This window comes from Choristoneura fumiferana, chromosome 12, assembly GCF_025370935.1.
Source record: "Choristoneura fumiferana chromosome 12, NRCan_CFum_1, whole genome shotgun sequence".
In the NCBI taxonomy this organism is placed as follows: domain Eukaryota; kingdom Metazoa; phylum Arthropoda; class Insecta; order Lepidoptera; family Tortricidae; genus Choristoneura; species Choristoneura fumiferana.
In genome coordinates, this window is record NC_133483.1 from 11,580,123 (window position 1) to 11,591,100 (window position 10,978).

The following is a 10,978-nucleotide window of genomic DNA, read 5'->3' on the forward strand; positions in this document are numbered from 1 at the left end:
TTTATGTAGCTACATATAGCGCGGTACGGACGCGGGCTCCATATCGCAATTGTCCCGCCGACAATGAGAACCCAAAGGTGCTAATTATCAAATGCAAGACCGTACCGAAAATTGAAGCCATTGAAACAATACTGGCTTGTTGTCTTTTTCAATTTCAAAGTTTGCAGAATGGCTGCGTAATGAAGGCCAAAAGCCTATGCAAATGGAACGCCGAAAACTCGAGTCGGTATTTTATTTAATGATCTTGCGTCACCAGCTCTTCAAACTTGAATTTTCATTATCACTTGACATGTATACAACCATCAGCCTTGATAAGTTATTCAAACAATAGGCCAAATCAAATAGCCGAAAGACATGATCAACAAGGTTTCGCTTTGATTGTGAATAAATATTTTTCTGCTACTGCTGTAGGGTTTTCCATTTCCTGCTTGTGGATTCAAGTCAACATAATGATGTGTGCGCAGCCGAGCCCCGGCAATGTACCGTGTGCAAGCCTCATGGAACTCTTTGCTCATCTGGGTACCAATTCAAATTTACATGACGCTTTAATCGCTTCAGCCGTAAATACTTTGATGATGCGACCCAAATACCACACGCTAATAGAAGATAGGTACCTAATATAAAACCTTGTCAACATACCATAGGCGTCAATTCCGTACTATTAAAATATTCAATGTAAATATTCAAATTCGGAAGCTGATAACCACAATCAAACTTTTTTTTGGGGGCTACATTTCAATTAAATTTTATTCCTCAATTCTGAGGTTGTCATAAAACTTTAAAGTTTGACGAGTAAAGCCCATTGAGGAACTCCGGATTGATATTAATTCAAATAACTCGGGTTAAAAAGTCAGGGTTTTATGTGAGCAGTAAAAGTTTATTGTGGGGCTTTGTGGCGAGCCGGACGCGCCGCGGCTGCGCCCGCGCCGACGACGGAACCTGGCTCTTTGTACGCAAGGGATTTCGCTCACAGGGAGACAATTTTCGTAAGGCTTTACCGCGCTGCCAAGCAATTGCAGTTGATAATATTCTTCTACTGCCTGTACGATATCAAATAGTAGTTCGTCGGATTACTAGCAGAAGTCACTGCCCACTGCACCCTGAACATGAAAATTTGTATGTTCATAAGTGAAAAATTCTAGTTCCATGAGTAGGTTATCTTGCTGAACATAATATTCATCTTAAAACAGCCAGCCTTATGGGCATTCTTCCGCAGCGATAAGCCTTAGGCGAATTGTATAAAACATATATTTAAGTTATTTTAGGGATAGTTTATACTTCAATTGTACCATTACAATAATGCGTTTGTTTAAATAAACTACAATCGTTGGACATTAAAACTTAAAACTTGAATAATAATAATTTGCTTTAGTCTTTTACCATCTACCTTTTATGTGTTGTTTTGTTCACAACTTTTGAATATTAACTGTATAGTTATTTCAGATTCAACTCTGTATTGGTTAAAAAAGCTGGTAATAAAAAGGTTCTATCTTACTTTTGTCTTATTTTATTTAAATATATAAGTATGCTTGTTATCCTTACCTCACTAGAACCGTAAAATGTAAAATTTCAAAACACGGGGATTTTGGTCCACTTCTTACTATCAGCGACTAATTTAACCAGACTTGGCCATCTGGCGCACAATAAATCAACAGGTCGGAATAGGTAGCTTTTAACGCGTGACGTATACCTATTGGTTACAGAGAAATCTTAATATAGATCCATCGTCACTTGGTATTTTGTGGCTACATTGATGTCACGAAGTGATTGAAATGACGTATGATAATGATAGTGGCAGTAGGTAGTTACTGAATGAATATTAGGGTCTATCACATGACGTAGTTTTAGGCGCAAACAATGAGCGTTTCGTAGTCACGTTTTACGGCGCCGCAAATTCTCAAAAAGCCAATACAAAATTGAGTGGATTTTATTCAAAGCACAGTTAACTGTAACTGCGCTTGACAAAAAGCGTCGAGTGTAAAGGCTCTTATAATTTTATTCTACTATGTCTCAACGAAAAAGATAATTTAAAAGTACTATGATTGGATTGTAAAAATCAGTATCTGACTTTTGAAACGTATCTGTCATCGTCCGTCTGAAAATTCTAAAATAATAATCGAATAAGTAAGTCATTGGATCTTCGACTGTGACATGAAAACTTCTGCTTCCCTTTGGTCCTTCTAATATGCGAACTCTAAGTTTCAATGAAGTGGTGACTTTAGGACATCATGCAAACGGTAACAGGTAATTTTGGTACAAATGTCAAAATGCATAGAATGTTGAGATGTAACACTGTCAAAAAGTACAAAATGTTTGTGCCACCAGGTCAATTTGTCTGAATATTTTAGGGACAAAACATGGTATGGCCAACATGCACTTTTACTTAAAATGTTTCCAAGGCAGCTTTCACTATGGTCCAGATGTCTTTGTGTCTGGAAGTTTTCAAGACAGAATACTCTGGGGCCAAAATGTACAAAACACTATTTACTAAATGTTTTGTCGTTCGTCCCTACAAACATGTTGACATTAATATACCTACTTTTTGACTTTCGTACAATTAGACAAGGAAATTTTCGAGCCCATTGATTTTGAGATCTTGACCATTTAACTTCTATTCATTTTTTCTATTATGTATTTAGGCTCTTAGGTTTTTGTGGCATCCAATTGATTTGTCTTTTGTTCATTATAACATGTTTACATTTACTTACATACTTTTTGACCGTTGTACATTTTGATAATGAGGCATTTCGAACCATTGTATATTTAGAAATTTGTACCAAAATGATCTGTTATCATCATAACGGTAACTAACTGTCAGTGAAGTTGCTATATTTTATCGATCTTTGCTATTCACAGGTTGTTTTTAAAATTGAAACGTCTAATGGGGCCGGCAAAACGTTTTTGCAATTTTAGCCCGAAAAATCAGACACCAAGTGCGTCAAAACGCGGTTTTTGTCTTTCTTGAGAAGTTGCTGAATAGCACGTAGCGGATTTGGTACAATACAAATATTATTAATTGATTACCAAAAGCAGTACAGTGACATTACAAAAATAAAAAAATCAGGTAGACAATAAATAGGCAATACCTAGTAATTACTATTACTATTGTAATTTAATATCGATCATTACTAAAAAGTCTAACTGTATCGACGCTTGTAAATTACAATAGTTATTTGTGCAACAAGAGAGCAACAGTTGTTTTTGTTGCGAGGTTGATTTTGATTCCGAGTAAGCGAAGATTCTATAATTGAATCACGAGCGCTAGCGAGTGATTCTAGGTTAGAATCCTGAGATCAGCAAGGGATTGAAATACACGAGATGCAAAAAAACTTTGGTCTCGTGTGACACATACATTTTTTCACCTCAGCAGCGAGAACATAATTTAAATGTAACATAAGAATAAAAACCACATATACCTACCTGTTTACAAAACAAACACATTTTTTAAAATAGAATCCGATTATTATCAAATATAATAATTACATTTAAACCATAAAAACAGTCCAGTAGCTACAATACAAATCGCATACTCATAACATGCAATCTTAACTTCTTGTACTATGTCACACTTATTTTTTAATACTGCAAAAAGCCTCATCTCGGGGTAATTGAAAAAGTTGAACAATTAAACCTTTAAATATGATTTTTATAAGATTTCTATTACATAAACATAAATAGATTTGTTAAAAAATCATTGAATTTAACAAATAATAATTATACTGTAGAGGCAGTATACGGAATTCTTTTATAAAAAAAAAACAAGAGAAGCGGCTTTCGTGCAACGAGGTTGCATACTTTATTAAAAGATAGGGAAATTTTACATTTGGAAAATATTTCGATATATTTTTAATACCAAAAATTTAATTTAAGTTTGTAATCGACAAATTTGATCCTATCTCTTGCTTTTTTCGAGTTGAAGTGAAATGACAAATCAAAGTAAAGTTCAAATATTTGGAATTCAGTGAGTAGACCCAACACTGTACTCAGCATTTAAAAAAAATAATTAAAAAGTTACTTTGTCTCACGGAGTGAGCAAAATGCGATTTTGCTCACTGATTTCTCATAGCAAAACCTGCCTGTTTGAGGTGCTGAGGTGAAAATAGCATTTTTTTACAATGAGGGCTATCGCGTATGAATTCGCCACTAGAGGCGTGTAGCGTGAGGTCTCCGAAATGTCAAATCTCATAGTTTTTGGGTGAGCTACGCGGGTTTATTTATAATTAAAATAAATTTGTGAATATTTTGCAATATCTGAAATTAATTATAGCAAATATGCGTTCCGGGGTAATGAATATCTGTGTTTTGAGACAGTTTTGTCTTTCGGAAACCTTTGTCCTCCCTTTTTTCCGAACAAAACGGGGACTTTGCAACACTGTGGCATTCTCGATATTGTTATGCTACGGTTTTAAGGTGTATTAAATATGATTTTAATCTAAACTTTGTTTTCACACCCGTAATAACAGACTTTGAAAGCCATACTTAAAAACCTCACGCAACAGTGCGCCATCTAGTGAGACAAAAAACGATAGCCCTCCATTTAACGACGCCCTGTAGTCTGAACACACATCCAACTTCTTAATTAATACAATGTAGATCACAAGCGCGAGTTTCATCGTTAGTTTTATGCTTTTACACCGATCGGGGCGTGTAATTTGTGTAATTAATTGGAATTGCGTAGGATATTTAATTAATCTCTAGGCATTTCGCGGCAATATCTGTGAGTCACCGTTAACGAAGTGGACTACTCCAATTGAAATGATATCGTAATGATTTTTAAGCCGTTCGTATGGACTTCCATAAGACAGATTTGTAGTAGTGACCTGTTTGGAAATTATTGATTTTGTTTAATTATTGATTGTTCATAAGGTTTCCGTACACATTACGAATAATGTTACTACATATATTTATAGCGTGCATTCCGCGTGTAGTACATGAAAATATTAAACATTTCCCCACCCTCATGCAACATAAATTAATCAATTTGATAATATTAAATTTTCATCGCCTATTACCAATTCGTTAATTTGTAAAGCCAACCTTAGCTAAGGTTAGCTAAAAAAAACAACCTTAGCTAAAAAAAACACAACTATTACAGAAAAGCCAATTTGTCGACTTCAAACTTTGGCTTTTCTGTAATAGTGTGTTTTTTTTAACACTAACTGGACTTTAAAGGTTAATATTTCGCAAACAGATCATTGAATCAAAAAAATGGTCTCCACAAGGTCCCCATAAATCTTCAATGTACAACTGAAAAAACTATTTGTTACAATACAAAAACTTTCCATACAATGACGCAGATGTGAAAAAATCATTATGAGTACCTATCTATTTACTTTACGTCGTTTAAGAGAAGTACGAGTAGGTAGATACCTACATTAAAAAAATATATTTTTCATCACACTTGCTCGTAAACAGTGTCGTAACATGCAGGCTACCTTGGTTGCAACCCCCCAAATAAAACCCTCGACCTTAATGTGCTTGTCATGAAACCCGTGGTCGGTAAATGAGTCTTTGCGCGTACACATTGTCTTGTCATGAATCCCAAGGTCGGTAAATGAGTCGGTGCCCGTACTGATGGCGCTGCGCCGTGCCCGTGCGCGCGCTGCTGCAGGACTACATGGACCACCACATGCACACGCACGTTGCGGCGCATGCCGAGGGAGGTGGAGGGCGACGTTGCCAAGAGCACAGCCTAAGGTATCGCCAATATTTGGAAGAATTATGTTTTTCTTTTACAAATATAAAATTTACTTTAAAATGTAATGAAAAACATTGTATGTCGCACGGGCGGTACTAGAATTACGAACATCGACTCATTAAAGCCCTCAGTCTTCGACTTCGGGCTTCTAATAGACTCTCGTTCGTAATGCCTTATTTACCGCCCTTAAGACACAATGTACTATTATGTGACACTTATCTATATATCTATGTATTTTTGTGACAGTCATAAGAGAGTGGTGGACTAGTCCTTAAATAATCTAAGATATTAATGAAAAGCTAAGTGAAAGCTAAATGAAAACTACCCTAAGTTAGAAGCGTTTGCTTTTGAAACGATGGGACCCTGGTCAACGGATGGATACAATAACCTAATCAAAAAAAAGTTGGAAAACCCCCGACTTTGTCACTTCAAAGTTTAATATCTCAAAAACGGCTAAACCGATTTTGATAAAACATGTCTAAGAACCATTTTAGAAAACCTGCTTTCAAATAAAAAAACGGCATTCAAATCGGTCTACCCGTTTAAGAGCAACACAGACAGACACACAAACGCACATAGTGGTCAAACTTATAACACCCTCTTTTTGCGTCCGGGGTTTCAAAGAGTCTAAAAGAACTTGTCCAGAAGGTTAGTTCTGGGCCTCATTTCATAAAATTGTACAAGTCGACATTTGTCGGAAATTATGACAAAATGTCGGGTAGTCACGACAATTCTCGTTTCATATAACTTGACATTTTTTTAATTGTAGACAGTGAAAACAGGGTAATTGTCACTTTTTCTTAGGGCGTTTCAAAAACCGTCGTGTCACATGTCTTGTATTGAACTCCTGTCGTTGACAAGTAAATCATTGTCGACCATCGATAATATTATCGATAATAAAGATAATATCGATAGTATAGCATGACTATTGACATCAATAAGTTTACGAACATTGCTCGTTTCGAAACTAAGTCCATCACTTCATGTTGTGTATTGTATTACAACACAATACCGTAGGTACCTTCCTATCGAATTAAAATCTCGCGGCGAAACCTTCCACCGAAACCGAGTTTTTTAGGAGACATTTAAAAACTGAGAAGCAAGGTTCCGCTAACACTAGGTTTTTATACATTATTACAGCGTAAGTATAGGTACGAGTATTTAGCAACTCAAACTAAATTTCATATGAAGGAGGAACGATGGGGCCCGCCCGTTGCCACTTTAACTTGCATAGGTATTCTTTAGTTAGGCTATGTCGATGACTTTAGATCTTCGACGAATTTCCGTAATTACCTGTTCCGTATACCTATATTGCGCAAAGAAACTCCGAGCATATCATTGCGTGACTCTGTCTCTCCAAGAGGCCAACAGTCCACGACCACCACGTCTCAGAACCATAGGTACACTCCGTGAGCTCTTAAAAAAACCTTCGCATACTTCGGGTCCTGACGATGACAGCGATCGTAATATGCGGTTCTGTTCTGTTATCAACTTGCAAAACTTTTCGAACTTGCCGTAAAAAGTTATTTAAAGAATAATCATCAGTACAAAATAAACCTTACTGTAATAATATTACGCTTATTTATTATTTATCTTTTTGTAATTTTAATACAATATGACTTTTTGTCATGATAGAAACAAAACAAAAGCAGTATTTTCGAATTCTTCCATCGTTAATTTAAATAGAGAACACCCCGCCTTAACACACTACTTTTGTTTGGAAGTATATAGAGCTGTTATACTGTGTCTACTTCTTTTGGGTATGTCAAATAATTTTTTTGGTCTGCTTCGTTTAATATTTTTTTAATGTACTATTCGAAATCCTCGTTGCTTCTTTAACTTGGTCTTGAACCTCATTAACATACTTACACCTTTCTTGAAAGTTTCAGCTTCTTAGAAAAAAAAATTATATACATTATAACGATTTCCTGTTATAGACTATTTACAGGAATACCCTGTTTAAGTTGACTCCCCATGAAAATTTATTTCCGAAAAATTAATAAGTAAGTGGTGGTTTTAACTGCTAAAAAACAATAAAAACACAGCGAGTGCACTCTTCGCGTGATGGATATTGCTACTAAGTCAAAAAGACAATTGTCATTTTCTACCACACGAATCCTTCCGATTTCCCCCGAAAGTTTTTTTTAAGAGCTCACGGATTGTACATTCTGATTGAAGACTGTAATGATAACTAATGTCAAATCAGCTGTCAAATGCAACCCTTTGATTTTGTCAAACCCTATGATTCAACGGCTGGTTTGACATTAGGTAGTTATTGTTAAAGTAACTTAGTGCAACTCAGCCTTAGCGCTGTCTAAAAATATGATTACCATTATCAGTTCCTAGCCTTTGTCCACGAACTATGCAATTTTCCGGAATATGTAATACCTAACTACCTGACTTATGTCCTTTCCTGGATCTCAGGGTATCTCGTGCCAATTTTATCTAAAATGCTTCAGCAGTGTAAGCGTGAAGAGGTAACAGACGGAGAGAGTTAGCAGCCACGATTGGGACTTTTATCACGCTAAACAACGAATAATAATTGCCTCGACGTTTCGCCCACATTACAGTGACCGTGGTCACGAGTAGACTGAAGTTTAGGGTATCATGGCTGCTCTGATGGGGTGAAAGTAAAAAATCGTGACCAAGTGCGGGTAGTTCGAGACACGAGTGCCAGTACTAGTTGTACTCAAGTGCGGGTAGCTCGCAGGACTCACGCTGCTAAGCAGACATGATATACCCAACACTACAGTCTACTTATGACCACGGCCACTATAATGTGGTCAAAACGTCTAGGTAATTATTACTCGTTGTTATAGCATGATAATGATAAGTCCTGATTGTGGTAGTAAATAAGACTGAAAATCACTTAAGTTTACAATATCATAGGCAGTTTTAGACAATTATTCATTTATAATATTATTAGGTAAGCATTCTTATTTTTCATTCTAAGATAAACTCTGTACCCTGCAATGGGATGTGTATAGGCTGTGATGATGATGATGATGATTCTTATTTTGGGATTAGGAAGGTAAGTTACCACTTTGCTATAGAGTGACATCAACGCGCGTGGAACGTTATTCAAAACTTAATACCGGACAACATTACTACTTGTTTTACACTTATTGTTTTTTATTACTTGTTTTACTTGTTTGTCTTTTATTTTACTTGTTTGCTTATAGTATTTAAGTAAGACAGAATTACTTTCACATTTATAATATTAGTAAGGATTGAATAAACCTGTATCCATGTTTTAACTATTTTGTGATAAACTCATACACCTTGTCATTCACTCATTCAATTTAAAAGTACAGTCACCTGCATTAATATCTGCCACAGCGGAGCGTAGAAAAATATCTGACACGTCCTAGCGGCCCTAGAAATAGAATCGTATCTTTGTTGTGTCAGATATAGGTGGTGGTGAGTGTACCAGCTCTTGTGAATCGCCTATAATAAGTATCAATCCACCAATCAACGCTTCGTATTAGGACTAATAATCTACTTACACAAAGTACATACTTACATGCTTACTTATTGAACCGAAGGATAAGTACAGTCAACTAATTTAATGAACTAAAATAATTTCCTTGCTCACCCGCGACTTACGATAGCTAAGCTTATGCAAAATATGCGTGTTCATGCAGTTCCTCCACCTCCACACTGTAAGAACACACACAAATCACACAAACCCATCTATCACCACCACCACACTACACTGACGCGTTTCGAACTCAAACAGAGCTCATCCTCAGAGTGACACAACCGTACACCATGCTACCAGTTGTCAGTTGTATCAGTTGTCAGTTGTGTCAACTGGTAGCATGGTGTACGGTTGTGTCACTCTGAGGATGAGCTCTGTTTGAGTTCGAAACGCGTCAGTGTAGTGTGGTGGTGGTGATAGATGGGTTTGTGTGATTTGTGTGTGTTTTACAGTGTGGAGGTGGAGGAACTGCATGAACACGCATATTTGCATAAGCTTAGCTATCGTAAGGTCGCGGGTGAGCAAGGAAATTATTTTAGTTCATTGATATGGACCTCCGCAAAGTAACGCCTGATTCAATAAATTAACTAATTTAATGCCTATAACACTGCTCATAGAACTTTATCATATTTAGTAAATTATTTCATTTGTCCATTTGGTAGGTACCTATAGTAGGCGACATGGCAGTAAAATAAACCCAAAATCTTAATTCCCTCTCGCTCGTTTGAGACAAATATGAGCAAGAGACGAATATGATTTAGGATTCTACTTTTGTGCCGTCTATAAGACGTAAAGTATCACAGTTGACAAGATTAATTCTGTGGTGGCCTAAGAATCAAATTGCACATCAAGTTACATAAAACAGTAAAAATAATGTGTAAAAGTAAATTAACCCACCTGCTTTCTCCAGTGAATTTCTCAATTCCGTAAAAGTATATCAACACAAAAATTTATTGAAGAATATTCAGTCACTACACACAAACCTATCCAAATGTGCTATTTACACAAGAACAAACAACAGCAATTGGGATATCCAAATATGTTTTTTTAACGACAAAAACGTATTTGTCTGGAATTTTGTATCAAATCACAAATCAGTGGTGGCGTGCCAACTGCATGACCAACTACCGCGAACTCGACCGCACTACACTTCATTAGCATATATACAAAATACAAACCCACTACCTTTAATACCCGGCATTCAAATATCTACCATAATACAGTGGAGGCAAAACATCCTGTCTTTCGAACGTGAGAGATGACCACTTCAACTCCATCAGGCTATATAATACTTTAACACTACGACATAAAATTTAAAATGGTTTTGACGTTTGACAGGAATGGAGTAGTTTTAAGCCACGCCCATAAAGTAATATCGAACAAAACGATTGGCCGCGCGCGCGCTGCCCGCGAGACACTCGTGCGCAGCTTTGAGGCGTTTACTCAGTTGAAATTTTCATAAATTGTGGCAATGTCATCAAGAATTACAATTTCGAAATTTCACTCACGATATCGGTGTTACTTATTTTCTAACACTTACCTACACCCGCCTACTTACGTGGGTAATTAGCACTATTATTTCAAAGTAGTTTAATTTTGCAACAATTATTTTATTAATACCGCAAGTGTTATAAAACGATATTAGTTAAAGTGTATTTATTGGTTACCATTTATATAATTAGGACTTCTCTTAAAATTACAAAGAGTACAATATAACTACATATAAATAGAACCGATTTACTTTGCTTGCTTTGTTTTTGCTCTACCTTACCTCGCTTGCTCCAAAAATATTCTTAATG

At 36.2% G+C, this 10,978-nt stretch overlaps 1 protein-coding gene across 2 annotated transcripts in view; it reads right to left on the bottom strand.

The window, feature by feature from the left end:
- byn (T-domain transcriptional activator brachyenteron) overlaps positions 1 to 10,304 on the bottom strand; it is a 30,761-nt gene extending 20,457 nt beyond the window's left edge. For both annotated transcript variants that reach the window (XM_074095324.1, XM_074095323.1), the window contains exon 1: positions 10,077 to 10,304. The gene's annotated coding sequence lies outside the window, so the exon portion shown is untranslated. The remainder of the gene's footprint in view (positions 1 to 10,076) is intronic.
- Positions 10,305 to 10,978: the final 674 nt, after the last annotated feature.